The sequence below is a fragment of the Ambystoma mexicanum genome, chromosome 3q, assembly GCF_040938575.1.
Source record: "Ambystoma mexicanum isolate Mex_15411 chromosome 3q, UKY_AmexF1_1, whole genome shotgun sequence".
NCBI classification, from domain to species: Eukaryota; Metazoa; Chordata; class Amphibia; order Caudata; family Ambystomatidae; genus Ambystoma; species Ambystoma mexicanum.
In genome coordinates this window covers 610,584,095-610,600,302 of record NC_090926.1, presented here as the reverse complement: position 1 = coordinate 610,600,302, position 16,208 = coordinate 610,584,095, and the positions used below count along the sequence as shown (strand labels likewise).

General features: G+C 47.1%; 1 protein-coding gene across 3 annotated transcripts in view; it reads right to left on the bottom strand.

The window, feature by feature from the left end:
- Positions 1–16,208, bottom strand: part of LOC138582827 (manganese-dependent ADP-ribose/CDP-alcohol diphosphatase-like) — a 464,319-nt gene that overhangs the window by 265,875 nt on the left and 182,236 nt on the right. The gene's annotated exons all lie outside the window — the stretch shown is intronic.

The window sequence follows — 16,208 nt, the reverse complement described above, 5'->3', positions numbered from 1 at the left end:
AGAATGTTAACAGCCTGCAGCAGTCTAGTTTTCGACACGCTCACCACACCTCCAGCAAGTGTGACGCCTACAAGTACACACCCGGCAGAAACGCCGATGCGTTGCAACCCTTGCCTCCGCTTTGGGTGAAGACGCTGAGTTTCTTTCCTTCGCGCTGCCTAGTGAATATTCCGCTTCTGTTTCCCTCCACCCTTCTGTCCTGTTGCTCCCTCCTGTTTACTCCTTCGACCCCTCTGGGTATGTACGTTGCTCCTGTCTCCCGCTTGGCGTATTCTCCAGTTTCTTCCTGCCTTGCGTCTCTGTGTACCTTACTTAATTTGTTTGGCTCCGCCCTTGCTTACCTGATTGTGGACTACAAGCCGCTTCCTCCTCTCTGACGCTACCTTCCCGCTCTGGATTGTTTTGGATTCTTGCTCTACTCGAATCCTTTGGAGCCTGCATACTCCGAGCCACCAGAAGAGCCTTCTGGGATTTGTAGTACTCACCTGCTTTGGCATCTGCTGTGCGGGCGAAACATCATACCAGGGTTTTTTAGCTACGCTTTTCCCTGGGATTGGGAGCGGACTCCCTGGGGGTCTCACTGCCAAGCAGATAGCTTACTGGCAAGGTGGTCTCCAGAAGAGTCCGTCCTAAACTCTGCACAAAAAAGCAAAACACCGCCTGGAGAGACAGAAGAACGATTTCCACGGAGAGTTCATCAGAAGGACCAGATTCAGGTGAGGAGGAGGAGGAGGTGGTGATTCGGGGTATTGACCAACACACAGTTCCTTCGAATTCTGAGAGTTTGCAACGCCCAGGGATGGCCAGTTTAGAGCAATATCAGGAATTGGTCAATGCCATTCAAGGAATCACGGCCAAACTACAGTCCATGAAAGCAGAGAATAATGCTCTGAAGGCGGTTAATGCTGCTTTGAGACAACAAATCACTCAAAGGGAAAATGTTCGTGACGACCTTCCGCCAATGCTTCTACCCTGTGGCAAATACGAAGGCAATCCTAAAAGGATAAAAGAATTTCTTGACGCTTGTCAAGTTTACTTTACTTTTCGCCCAAAGATGTTTGGATCAGACATGGCAAAGGTCGGATTTCTCATCTCCAATCTAGGGGGAAATGCTTTGGCCTGGGCTACCCCGCTTGTGACAGACTCCGATCCTGTATTGAATGATTATGGAACCTTCGTTCAACAGTTCCGGACTAGGTTTGAAAGACCCGAAGTGCTGTATACATCATACGAGAACCTTTTGCACACCAAGCAGGGTGCTGCAGACGTGCAGACATACGTATCTAACTTTCAAAGGATAGCGATGGAGACCGGATGGCCGGACTCAGCCAAACAAACACTCTTCAGAAGAGGATTACATGATGAAATAAAAGATGAACTCTCTAGGGTGGCCAGACCAGCTTCTTTTCAGGAACTGGTTACCTTAGCCCTTCAGATTGAATACAGCATTTCTGAACGGCGGACAGAACAAAGGAAGTACAAGCCTGGTATTACACCTGTCTCACCATCCTACACACCAAGCCCGGCAGAAAGGCCATTACCGACGACAGAAGAGCCTATGCAAATAGGTACGGCCAGGGGTCCCCTGACTGCAGTTGAAAGAAAACGACATAAGGACTTGAGCCTATGTATGTACTGTGGCTCTGAGAAACATCTTCTGCAAGATTGTCCCGAAGTGCCTCCTAGGAGGTCGGGAAACGAAAGACCCCGACCCTGATCAGGGACACGGAAGGGGTTCCAATGGCCAGTACCTCTATCACTAACTCACCCAAGTTTCCTGATCCATCTCACCAGTTAATGTTTTTTTTGGTGGTCCTAGAGTGGAAGAAGGATATCACAGTTGAATGTCTTGCCATGCTAGATTGTGGAGCAGCCGGGAATGTCATGAACAATCAATGGGCCAAAGACCATGCTGTACCGAGAAGGAAAAACACGCTTCCAATTCCTGTAGAAGGTGTGGACGGCACCCCCTTATCTTCAGGTCTGATCAGACAGGAAAGTTCATCAGAAGGACCAGATTCAGGCGAGGAGGAGGAGGAGGTGGTGATTCGGGGTATTGACCAACACACAGTTCTTCGAATTCTAAGAGTGACCCATGACAGTGTTGCAACATGTTCTGTCCATATTTGTGCACATGCTTGCTCAACGAGGGCTAGTGTTTCTTCTGAGTAACCGACAACTCCTTCTGCTTTGCACATGAAAGTTGCTTCTTGCCACTTATTGTCCATATACTTTGTACTTTGTATAGCAAGGAATGCTTCCTTGAAACAGTTGGGGTTGGTGGAGCTGGTTTTGCATTTTTGAGTATCTGGCTCGAGGAGTTGTAAGTGAACACTGTGTGCCTGAAAAGTGCCTTTTATCCTACATAGTGCAAGATGAATCAGACATTTTGTTTTATTTAATGGTACCTCTTGTGGTATTAGGATTTTGGGTGCCCCAGATGCATGTGGTATTAGAGAACAAACAGAGCAACTCCCATTAGTCGTTCGCCTTCCCAACGCACTCATATTTGCAATTTCGGTTTGCTTTTCCCTGTTTTCAGGCCACTTCCTTTCTTTTTTGCTAACGCTATTCTCCAAAACCGTTCCCTCAACCTTCCTTCCCACAGGCTTTCTACTCTTGGTGTGGTGGGGGTGCTCCCTCAGCCCCTCCCACTTCCCCTTCCTCTGTCATCAAAATCGCTCCAATTTTCCTCATCCCCCTTGCCGACCCTACATTCTCGTACCCCAGGCTATATGTCTTCCCTTCTCTCTCTACATGTACAGCTCTTATAGGTGCGCTGTCAATCCTAAACAAAAAGTCCCCAGATTTCCACCTTTCCCCAGGAGTTATGGCATGGGTACCTGGGGGCAGCATGGGGACTTCTGCTGCCCTTGCTGTTTCGCATGCTGCGTGTAATCTAACTAATTCTGTGCGTGTAGTGGATAACGCCACTTCGAGGTCTCTAGCGCCTCACCCCTGTGTTAGTGGATACTGCAGGGTTGCAGCATATGGAGGGGGTGGGGCTGCACCGGCATCTGCTAAAATCATTCCCCCAGAGACATAGGCCGGGTTTGTGTATCCCTACGCCGGTTTAGTCAGTAATGGATAAAGTTTCTTCGGTTGTTCTACCCCCTTCTCGCCCTCCCCCGTGTCAGTCACTGTCTCCTTGTCTGGCATCACGCCTCCCATCTCTGGGTCCCCTGTTTCCTCAAACACCCTCCACAAGTCCAATACCTCTCATCGGTTCTGTAATGGCCTCCCCTTATATTTGGCAGTCAAGTATGTTGACATATGGTCTAATGGACATTTATCGAAGGATCCCCCCTCTGGCCAGGAGTGGGCATTCCTTCCCCTGTAGTTTCCATCACCCATTGACTGTTATATTTCTTGATTTTGTCACTGTAGAGGGGGTAGGGCCTTACATATGTGGGTTAGGGGCGTGTCTGTCCCCATGGTTGTCGTCTGTCTAGCGTGCATGTCACCAATTTGTTTGCAGTGTTCTCCCTGCCAGCCCACACCTTCAAGTCATGTATTATCGGTCAATACTCCTTATTACATGCACGTTACTGTTATCTCTGTACTGTCAACTAATGTTGTCACAATTATTTTTATATCGAAAAACATATACTTTAGACTATTTTCTCCCCTTTTAGAGCATCCCCATGCACTCCCTACACACTTTCTCTACTCACTTCCCATTCACACCATCCACGCCCCCCCTGAGTCTCCTCCATAAATATGAACAAATACACTGAAAATAACTAAAATAAGCTAAAACAACAACCACTACTTTTTCCCGAGGCCTCTACTTATACAGGGCTCCTACGTTTCTCCCTATTCTTTTTTAAAAAAATCTTTATTCGTTTTTACATTATAACAATAACAAAACAGTAATGTACATGATCATATTTCGGTATCCCTTTCTAGTATTTCCCCTTAAAACTTCACAACTCCCCCCCTTAACTGCCTGTGTATAGTCTGCTTTATTTCTGTATTAAAATACATTTTCCCCTGCTCTTTCTCGTGTGTTTTGCATAGTGTCTTCGCCCATGATTAAACAGTGTCACCGTAAGGGCAATCCATTGTCGGATGTCTGTTCCAGTTTCTTGTCTTTGTTCCATCAGAGCCTTTTCCCATACTCCTGGTTCTGCTGTTGCCCATTTTTTCAGGTCTTCCCACCATCTGTCAATACTCGGCTCCTTAGTGTCTTTCCACCTCATGGCTATACATTAGGTCTTTGATCTTGTTCAACGATTTGTTCTTCACACTTGTCGTGAAGAGGCCTAACATGCATGCTCCCGGGGACTGTATATCAAGATTAATACCTCCTTGGGCCACTTTATTTGCCACCCCGCTCCAAAATACCTGTACCACAGGGCATCCCCCCCAAACATATTTATCAAGTCGGCGTTCTCCTCCTTGCATCTGGTACATTCCTGCCTGGCCGCCCCCTTAAATTTTGCTATTGCAGCTGGCGTAAGGTATGCCCTTTATTTAATATAGAGCTGAATTAATTGTAGTCTAGCATTTCTAGAGACCTTTTTGTGATAAAGGACTATAGCGCGCCATTCTTTGTCTTTAAACGTTTTCCCCAGTTCATTTTCCCATCTCCCCGTACACTTCAATTCAATCCCTGAGTTACGATCTATCATACCTCGTATATTCTATAAATGGCGTGCCCTCCCTCTGATACATTTAGCAATGTCTCTACCTCTTCACTCCCTATTGACTCTTCCGTGACGGCTGTCCACCTACCCTATTTATTACTCCTATCACAGTTCTATTTAACAGGAATTGACCCTTGTGTATTCCCATACCATCTTGCAGTTCTGCGAATTCCAAGAGTCCCTTTTCCTTCTTGAGGTATCCTATCTTAGCTATGCCACAGGATTCTCATTGTGCTTGCACACCTGCCCTATAGCCATGCATATCTTCCATTACCACCGCTATAGGGGTCTGGATACCCAACTTCACTAAGTAAGGGTGACTATGCTGTCCTTTAGTGGGAGTCCAAACCAAATCCCTGAGGTATTGTTAGGAATGGCACTCTGTCAAGAGTGACACAGGGTACCCACGTAGGTTTTGGGTGGCTGTGCTGAAGTAAGGTAGCAGATAAGCACACACAGCAGGAAGTTCAACAAGAAAGAAGAGTAGGAAACTGTAGCTGTTAGCCAAAAGGGGCAAAAGATACAAAGGTACAAACAAACTGGATTCCCTCTTGGGGTGTATGCTGAAATGGGAAAGAGTGTTCCACGAACCTTAGGAAACTCCAGCCTTCTGCACAGATTGCTATAACAGAGGCCCACGCTGTATGCTCATGGCTGGGAACAACAGCAGTGGGTGTCTGTAACACTGAAAACGCGACAAGGGAAGGGGCAGAGGTTGCCTGCCGGAAACCAACAGGCAAGCTCTGTACAAAGGGATTACATAAGACCCATGAGAAGACAAGAACAGATATAAAATGAAGGAAAGGCAGTTAGACTGAAGTAGATAACCTAAGGTGGAGTACAGAGGACTCAAGGAAGAGAACAAGGGAGCAGCAGTCAGAAAAACAGAAGGGCTGCAAAGTAGGAAGCAGGTCTGCAGTCAAGAGTGGCACTAGGTGCAGGCAAAATGTAGTGGACTGCGGAGGACTGTAGTAGGCTGCAAGGCAGGGAGTCCAGAAGAACAGGACAGAGAGAGATTAGTAGTAGGCGACAGACAGAGAGCCCAAAAGAATAGGCCGCGAGGTAGGGAGCCCAGAGGAGCAGGGCTGTAGGCAGCTAAGTGTAAAACAGGCTGTAAGGCAGAGGAGTGTAGCAAGCTGCAAGGCAGGGAGCCCAGAGGACAAGGGCTGTAGGCAGCGGAGGGAGCAGGCTGCAAGGAAGGAGCCCAGAGGACAAGGGCTGTAGGCAGCGAAGAGGTGCAGGCTGCAAGGTAGGGAGCCCAGAGGACAAGGGCTTGGAGACAGCAGAGGGTTGCAAGCTGCGAGGTAGGGAACCCAGAGGACAAGGGCTGTAGGCAGCCGGAGTGAGGCAGGCTGCAGGGCAGGGAGCCCAGAAGAGCAGGGCAGCAGGGAATGAGCCCAGAGGAGCAGGGCCGCTGACTGTAGAGGGCTGCAGAGGACTGTAGTAGGCTGCAAGGCAGGAAGCCCAGAGGACAAGGGCTGTAGGTAGAAGGCAGTGGACCGTGATCGGCTGCAAGGCAGGGAGCCCAGAAGAGCAGGGCAGCAGGGAGTGAGCCCAGAAGAGCAGGGCCGCTGACTGTAGAGGGCTGCAGAGGACTGTAGTAGGCTGCAAGGCAGGAAGCCCAGAGGACAAGGGCTGTAGGTAGAAGGCAGTGGAGCGTGATCGGCTGCAAGGCAGGGTGCCCGCAAAGGGCACTGGATCAAATCAGGATATTGCAGCAACAGGAACAGCACACAAAGTAGAGGGTCAAGGCAAACAGGAGCAGGGAGATCTCAAGCTGCAAGACCCTGTGCTCCTGCAGGCAGCTGCTTATATACAGCCCTGCCCTGTTCTGAGGCAGGCTAATTGACAGTACCTGGAGCAGCACACCTGAAGACAATCTGCCTCCTCCCTCTCTGGTCCTGAGCAGGTGGAAACAGCACTGGCTGCTAGGGCTTCTGGGGATTGTGGTCCCAATAACGATGATTGAGAATAGCCAGGAATTGAGGACTGTAGCCAGGTGCATTATCGTAAATGTAGTTGATTGAATAAAATAAGAAAGAACCAAAGTTGAGCAAATGGAAATAAAAGACCCAGGCGTGAATAGGAGTTGTTCAAAGAGTATTAGAAGGATCAATGAGTACCAAGTAGTCCATAATGGTTGCCAATGTGTGCGCCAGCGGCGCGGGCATGACAGGTGTAGTCTTTCTATTGGCAGTAGTAGGAGAGTAGTCTTTCTCGTGGGAGCATCTGCCATCCATTTTACTATGTATTGTAACTGGCATGCCAGATAGTATAACTCATTTTGTATTCCCCACCCCCTTTGCACATATGGCCTTTGCAATACATTCAGTGCCACTCTATGTCACCCTCCTTGCCATAGGAAGCCCCTATATATTTTGTCTAGTTCCAGTAATAATGTTTTAGGGATGTTATACAGGACATTTCGAAACAATGCATAAAACTTGGTAATGCCATCATTTTTAGCAATGCAGCCCTTCCTGCCATTGACAGGGGTAGCTTGCCCCAGAACTCCATCGATTTTACTAACCCTTCTTTAGCATGTATTGTGTTGAATTTGTGTTCTAGTTTGGGATTGTGATATATGTTCAACCCCAAGTATCTGAAGGGTTTCCTGCTCCATGGCAGGGGAAGAGCTGGCAATACCGCATGACTTGCTTTTGTTTATTCTGATCCCTGTCAGTATACTGAAATTGTCCAGTACCTCTAGCACATATTGTAGGTTTACCGCTGGATTACTTAGGTACAATAACATATCTTCTGCGTACATTGATACTATATGCCTTACCCCATCTATTTGTATTCCAGCATCACCATATTCCTGCCTCAGGAAGGCTGCTGTGGGCTCCGCTGCAAGTATGTATAACATAGGTGACAGAGGGCACCCTTGTCTAGTCCCTTTATGCAGTTGCCATTTGTCTGAATACGTGGTATCTGTCATGACTCTAGCCATTGGTTTAGTTTATATTAGTTTCACCCACTTCATATATTGCGGCACTATTCCCATTCTGACCTTAGTGGCATACAACCAATCCCAATGAACGGTATCAAATGCCTTAGTCGTGTCCAACGAAGCTAAATCATAGCTTCCCTCATACTATCTGGGAGGATTCCTACAGCATACACTTCGTTATACACCTTGGCCAGGAGAGGCACCAACGTGCCTGCATAAGCCTTATGAAATTCCCCCGTAAGCCTGTCTGTGCCTGGTGACTTCCCCGAGGGCAATGTTCTTATAGTAGCTAACACTTCTCCTGGGGTTATGGCTTCTTCTAGTATGTTTGATTGTTGTTCCTCTAGATGTGGAAGGGTAATGAGATCTAGAGCATCTTGTCTTTCTCTCTATCTGTCTGGGGGTCAGTGTATAGTGTTTTATAATACTCTGAAAAAACCTTGTTGATGCCCGCTTGCGTATTTACCTCTTCCTGTTCAATGCTGCTGATGGAGCATATTGGGGATCTCTTGTTCTTGTTTTTATACAGCCAGGCGACCATTCGGCCTGGTTTATCTCCCTGTGCATTACGTCTTTGTAGGTATTTTGCATGGTTAGATTTTCCAAGCCTACCCCTCTGCCTTGGACATGCCTGCCTCAGTCTGATTTCTTCCTTCACCTGCTCTTCATCCACACCCGCTCTCCTCTCCAGTTCCAATAATTTCTCTTCTATACCTTTAAGGTCATTTGTTATAGTTTTCTGAACTCCCCCTGATGCTGTTTTCATCTCTCCTCTGATGACTACCTTGTATGTTTCCCAAACCGTGCTCACCTGTTGTACACTTCCCTCATTTACTTCTATGAAATCAACAGTGCTCTTCCTAATATTCTCATTGAATGCTTTATCTAATAATGATTCACTTCTCAATCTCCAGGTAGGTATGGGTGGACTCAGGGCAGATATACTCCATTTTGTTAAGAGGGGTGAGTGTTCTGACGGGACCCTGGCTAGGTAATCTGTCTCAGTAAATTCCAACACATGCTCTTCCCCTGTGAACAAATAATCGAGTCTTGTGTAAACTTTGTTTGGGGCTGAGTAATGGGAATATATTCTGCTGTCCCCATGCTGTGTCCTCCAAATGTCTTTCAGCTGGAAATGCTTCAGAAGCATACTTAGGACTTAGCTGGGGGGATGGCCTTTTGTGTTTTGAGTCAGACCTATCTATTGCAGGATTTAGGGTGCAATTAAAATCTCCGCCCCATATCACTATTCCATCTCTGTAAGGACTTAGTCTCGAATACAGCAACCTGAATAAGACAGTGGCATCGTGGTTGGGTGCGTAGGTGTTCACTATGCATATTTACTGATTCTCTAGCATGCCGTGTATCATTGCCATTCTGCCCTCGTCATCAGTTTTTGTGGTCAGTACTTTCAGTGGTGCCGCTGGGTCTACCCAAATAAGGACCCTTCTTGCGTATTTTGAATATGTGTAACCCACAAGCACTCCTCCCAATGCGCTAGCAAGCCTATTTTGTTTATGTGCATCCAAGTGCGTTCTTGCAATAACACAATTCCCACTTTGTTTCTCCTTATATACGTGATCACCCTTTGGCATTTGACATAGTTATTTAGCCCCCGGATATTCCATGTTACAATTGTTATTGTATTAGCCATTGTTTCGTATTATAAAAGAGAGGCCAAATCCCAGGATTTTTTGTTATCGGGGGAACATTTCTCAAAAAGGGACGGTGAACGTGTAAGGAGAAGCGTGCCGGGGTACGGCACTAGAGAAATGATTACCTCTCACTACTACGATCCTAGAGAGAGTTTGAAATGCCTAAGGTCACATACATAAAATTTTACACAACAGTGCTGAAAGGTGGAACCAGAGATTCAGCTGAATTGGTTGCTCTAGTACGGTCGTCCAAAAATTCAGAAGCAGCAATGGCAACATGAAGATTTGCGACAGAGACTTCAGGAGTAACAAGTGTTGCAGGAACTCCATAAGTTGCAGAGAGATCAGGAATGGCAGTAGGAAGTTCAGATGATGTAACAGCTGGAAGTATAGGTGTCACAGGAGCACCAGCGGACAGGGACGCAACTGAGTCTGATGGCATCGTGACTGGTAGTTTAGGTGCAGCAATGGCACCAACAGGATCAACCGGAGCTGTAGCCTTAATAGGGGAACTTTTAACTGGCTTTGCAACAGGTACTGTCCTTGCAGGCAGAGAGGAAGGGGGTGCTTCGAAGGCAGTAGGAGTGATTTGAGATGCGGCATCAGTAGCAGATTCGGGAGTACTAGCAGGGGGAGCAGCAGAGATTGGGCTTGCAGATTTTGTAACAAGTAGCATGGTGGATGTAGGACCAGGAAAGGGTAAGCTTTCCGAAGGCTGTCCTGCAAAGTCGTGTGTGCCCAAGTTGATACATGGATCTGGGGTATTGACAGTAGGCAAAGTTGGATTCTAGACAGGTACTGGGTATGTTTCAGGACTTGACTCATGGTCAGGAGTACCAATATTCATAGAAGCAGAGTACATCTCAGATCTGGTCACTTCAGTAGAGGCTGTAAATGTTACACATTGTGGTAGATGGACTCTGTGGTCCCGTACCCGCTTGTGCGGTATCGTGCGGAAGTGCAGTTCCAAGATGGATGCCCGTCGGGTTCCTCCAGCCGACAGCTACGGTCTAGTCTTTTCACGTCTCTCCGAGACGCCACAGACTGCTCACGTGATACTATATCAAGACTCCAAGCCAAGGATTCATCGCGTCGCTTCTGCTACCGACGCTCCGTGAGTTCGATATTGAATCCTGTACTTACTTGTCTATTAGTTCTTGATTGTCCTTTAACTGTCCTAATCTTGTCTTTACCTACCTCTCAGAGATTATCTTCATTCACGCTATCCAATCACTGCTCCCTTCGTGTTCAGTCCAACCCGGCAAATCCTGCTTAACTTAGCCGTCTATAGAACCTCCTCCACGGCATTACCTTCCGCTTTGAAACCTGTCTGGGTAAGTTCCTTATTCCCTGAGTCTTCCCTTCTAGCCCCGATTAGGATCACTTACCTGTCTGTTCTTGCAGACGACCTGCCTCTCTTCCTTTGTTCTTCCGAAGTCCAGTTCCGAAGTTTCAGTCCCAATCCTTCCCTCCAAGGGTGAGAGCTTTTCCCTTCCGCCTTCTATTTTGGCTGTCTTACCTTTTCCATCTCTCTGATACTATCTTATTCCTTTTGTTTACTCAGAAGAGATATCCTGTGCAACTTCCGTTTGAAACCACCTCTCAAGGATTCTTCTGCTACAACTACTTCCCGATCGACGAGATTCCAGACTCGACCAGGGTTTTCTTCCCATTAGAGGGTTTCCCTGGCGATCCTATCCTCTCCCCCGGTTTCTTCTCTTTCCGGGTTGGAGGGGCCAGGACTGTCTCAGGGGAACTTTCACTGCTGCATTTGTCTCTTCCATATTCGATCTCCGAATTGTCAAGGTGAGCGGGTTTAAACCTTTGATATTTACTGAGGCTAACTACCGCTTTAAGCAATTTGCAGTAAACATAACAGTAAGTGGGAGTAAAGGACCGACATCAAGGGCAAGAATGGAACAATCTTTTGACTCAGCGGAATCTCCAGTCAGAGGATTACACTTGATCTTTGGTGTAATGGCCGTGTGAGCGATCTGGCCCACTGCGGAGTCCATTCTTCACTATCTGATCGACAGCCTGTGTTACTGTGGCTAGTAAGTGAATGAGCGGTGTCAAGCTTTAACTGGTATGTATATACCAAGTTCAGGTCTTCCAACTGCTCTGTATAAGTCTGTATCCTCTTCTGTGTTACCAGTACGGGCCTTAATCTGTTAAACTCTAAAGACAGAATGTCTGGTGTTGGACATAGTGTCAGATGGTCTGGTAAATTGTGTCCCTTTGCTAGATTCTTATAATGCAGATAGACAAATTCATCATAGAGGTCTTGGGTTTGTCTTTTAAGGCGCAAGAGCTGTTCTTGGAACTGGTATGTTCCATTAGCCAGTTCTACAACTTCGGAATCTGGTGTAGCAGAAAAGCCAGATGTTACAATCTGAAGACTGACCTTGGAGTTATCGTGGTTAGTAGTTACAGGGGAAGCATTAAGACAACTGATGCTCAGTATAGGTTCTTCGTACCCAGGACCAGCTGCTCTAACTTCTTGATACTGAATGTCTTGTCCTGTTAAATGAGTGGTATCGGTAGTCTGGGGAGGTTGTGTAGCTTGCCAAGCTGATCTTGAGGATGTCACTTTGGCAATAACATACTCTGGTTTGAGAGTTTGCCACAATGAGTGCAACATCTTTGGTTGAAGCAGTGTCAAAAGTAATGCCAGAAAGCGCATGAGTGTTATCCACTGGTTGGGCTAACAAAATCTGCAAGAATTCGTTATCTTGCTGTAGTTCTTCTACAGATAGAGACTGTGGATCATAGTTGCAAATGTCATAGTAGTTATACATAGAAGGGTCAGAGAGCCATTGAGTGTAGTTCTGTGCTTATAAACCTTTGTTTACTAGGGCGAGTCTGTCTTTTAAACTAGGGCTTTTGTTTGCTGTCCTTAGGAAAACTTTAGATTTTTGTAGAGGTTTCTTGAACCGAAAAGAAAGCATCTTTGGTCTGTGTGTGCCTTTCCTGCCTATGGAACAAGAATCTTTTTGGTCTTGCATTCTGTCAGGAATGGCACTCTGTCAAGAGTGACACAGGGTACCCAGGTAGGTTTTGGGTGGCTGTGCTGAAGTAAGGTAGCAGATAAGCACACACAGCAGGAAGTTCAACAAGAAAGAAGAGTAGGAAACTGTAGCTGTTAGCCAAAAGGGGCAAAAGATACAAAGGTACAAACAAACTGGATTCCCTCTTGGGGTGTATGCTGAAATGGGAAAGAGTGTTCCACGAACCTTAGGAAACTCCAGCCTTCTGCACAGATTGCTATAACAGAGGCCCACGCTGTATGCTCATGGCTGGGAACAACAGCAGCGGGTGTCTGTAACACTGAAAACGCGACAAGGGAAGGGGCAGAGGTTGCCTGCCGGAAACCAACAGGCAAGCTCTGTACAAAGGGATTACATAAGACACATGAGAAGACAAGAACAGATATATCCAGCGAAAAGGAAGTCAATGAGCAATCTAGCAGAATGAAATGAAGGAAAGGCAGTTAGACTGAAGTAGATAACCTAAGGTGGAGTACAGAGTACTCAAGGAAGAGAACAAGGGAGCAGCAGTCAGAAAAACAGAAGGGCTGCAAAGTAGGAAGCAGGTCTGCAGTCAAGAGTGGCACTAGGTGGAGGCAAAATGTAGTGGACTGCGGAGGACTGTAGTAGGCTGCAAGGCAGGGAGTCCAGAAGAACAGGACAGAGAGAGATTAGTAGTAGGCGACAGACAGAGAGCCCAAAAGAATAGGCCGCGAGGTAGGGAGCCCAGAGGAGCAGGGCTGTAGGCAGCTAAGTGTAAAACAGGCTGTAAGGCAGAGGAGTGTAGCAAGCTGCAAGGCAGGGAGCCCAGAGGACAAGGGCTGTAGGCAGCGGAGGGAGCAGGCTGCAAGGAAGGAGCCCAGAGGACAAGGGCTGTAGGCAGCGAAGAGGTGCAGGCTGCAAGGTAGGGAGCCCAGAGGACAAGGACTGTAGGCAGCCAGAGTGAGGCAGGCTGCAAGGCAAGGAGCCCAGAAGAGCAGGGCAGCAGGGAATGAGCCCAGAGGAGCAGGGCCGCTGACTGTAGAGGGCTGCAGAGGACTGTAATAGGCTGCAAGGCAGGAAGCCCAGAGGACAAGGGCTGTAGGTAGAAGGCAGCGGACCGTGATCGGCTGCAAGGCAGGGAGCCCAGAAGAGCAGGGCAGCAGGGAGTGAGCCCAGAAGAGCAGGGCCGCTGACTGTAGAGGGCTGCAGAGGACTGTAGTAGGCTGCAAGGCAGGAAGCCCAGAGGACAAGGGCTGTAGGTAGAAGGCAGCGGAGTGTGATCGGCTGCAAGGCAGGGTGCCCGCAAAGGGCACTGGATCAAAACAGGATATTGCAGCAACAGGAACATCACACAAAGTAGAGGGTCAAGGCAAACAGGAGCGGGGAGATCTCAAGCTGCAAGACCCTGTGCTCCTGCAGGCAGCTGCTTATATACAGCCCTGCCCTGTTCTGAGGCAGGCTAATTGACAGCACCTGGAGCAGCACACCTGAAGACAATCTGCCTCCCCCTCTCTGGTCCTGAGCAGGTGGAAACAGCACTGGCCGCTAGGGCTTCTGGGGATTGTGGTCCCAATAACGATGATTGAGAATAGCCAGGAATTGAGGACTGTAGCCAGGTGCATTATCGTAAATGTAGTTGATTGAATAAAATAAGAAAGAACCAAAGTTGAGCAAATGGAAATAAAAGACCCAGGCGTGAATAGGAGTTGTTCAAAGAGTATTAGAAGGATCAATGAGTACCAAGTAGTCCATAATGGTTGCCAAAGCGTGCGCCAGCGGCGCGGGCATGACAGGTATAGTCTTTCTATTGGCAGTAGTAGGAGAGTAGTCTTTCTCGTGGGATCATCTGCCATCCATTTTACTATGTATTGTAACTGGCATGCCAGATAGTATAACTCATTTTGTATTCCCCACCCCCTTGCACATATGGCCTTTGCAATACATTCAGTGCCACTCTATGTCACCCTCCTTGCCATAGGAAGCCCCTATATATTTTGTCTAGTTCCAGTAATAATGTTTTAGGGATGTTATACAGGACATTTCGAAACAATGCATAAAACTTGGTAATGCCATCATTTTTAGCAATGCAGCCCTTCCTGCCATTGACAGGGGTAGCTTGCCCCAGAACTCCATCGATTTTACTAACCCTTCTTTAGCATGTATTGTGTTGAATTTGTGTTCTAGTTTGGGATTGTGATATATGTTCAACCCCAAGTATCTGAAGGGTTTCCTGCTCCATGGCAGGGGAAGAGCTGGCAATACCGCATGACTTGCTTTTGTTTATTCTGATCCCTGTCAGTATACTGAAATTGTCCAGTACCTCTAGCACATATTGTAGGTTTACCGCTGGATTACTTAGGTACAATAACATATCGTCTGCGTACATTGATACTATATGCCTTACCCCATCTATTTCTATTCCAGCATCACCATATTCCTGCCTCAGGAAGGCTGCTGTGGGCTCCGCTGCAAGTATGTATAACATAGGTGACAGAGGGCACCCTTGTCTAGTCCCTTTATGCAGTTTCCATTTGTCTGAATACGTGGTATCTGTCATGACTCTAGCCATTGGTTTAGTTTATATTAGTTTCACCCACTTCATATATTGCGGCACTATTCCCATTCTGACCATAGTGGCATACAACCAATCCCAATGAACGGAATCAAATGCCTTAGTCGTGTCCAACGAAGCTAAATCATAGCTTCCCTCATACTATCTGGGAGGATTCCTACAGCATACACTTCGTTATACACCTTGGCCAGGAGAGGCACCAACGTGCCTGCATAAGCCTTATGAAATTCCCCCGTAAGCCTGTCTGTGCCTGGTGCCTTCCCCGAGGGTAATGTTCTTATAGTAGCTAACACTTCTGGGGTTATGGCTTCTTCTAGTATATTTGATTGTTGTTCCTCTAGATGTGGAAGGGTAATGAGATCTAGAGCATCTTGTCTTTCTCTCTATCTGTCTGGGGGTCACTGTATAGTGTTTTATAATACTCTGAAAAAACCTTGTTGATGCCCGCTTGCGTATTTACCTCTTCCTGTTCAATGCTGCTGATGGAGCATATTGGGGATCTCTTGTTCTTGTTTTTATACAGCCAGGCGACCATTCGGCCTGGTTTATCTCCCTGTGCATTACGTCTTTGTAGGTATTTTGCATGGTTAGATTCTCCAAGCCTACCCCTTTGCCTTGGACATGCCTGCCTCAGTCTGATTTCTTCCTTCACCTGCTCTTCATCCACACCCGCTCTCCTCTCCAGTTCCAATAATTTCTCTTCTATACCTTTAAGGTCATTTGTTATAGTTTTCTGAACTCCCCCTGATGCTGTTTTCATCTCTCCTCTGATGACTACCTTGTATGTTTCCCAAACCGTGCTCACCTGTTGTACACTTCCCTCATTTACTTCTATGAAATCAACAGTGCTCTTCCTAATATGCTCATTGAATGCTTTATCTAATAATGATTCACTTCTCAATCTCCAGGTAGGTATGGGAGGGCAGATATACTCCATTTTGTTAAGAGGGGTGAGTGTTCTGACGGGACCCTGGCTAGGTAATCTGTCTCAGTAAATTCCAACACATGCTCTTCCCCTGTGAACAAATAATCGAGTCTTGTGTAAACTTTGTTTGGGGCTGAGTAATGGGAATATATTCTGCTGTCCCCATGCTGTGTCCTCCAAATGTCTTTCAGCTGGAAATGCTTCAGAAGCATACTTAGGACTTAGCTGGGGGGATGGCCTTTTGTGTTTTGAGTCAGACCTATCTATTGCAGGATTTAGGGTGCAATTAAAATCTCCGCCCCATATCACTATTCCATCTCTGTAAGGACTTAGTCTCGAATACAGCAACCTGAATAAGACAGTGGCATCGTGGTTGGGTGCGTAGGTGTTCACTATGCATATTTACTGATTCTCTAGCATGCCGTGTATCATTGCCATTCTGCCCT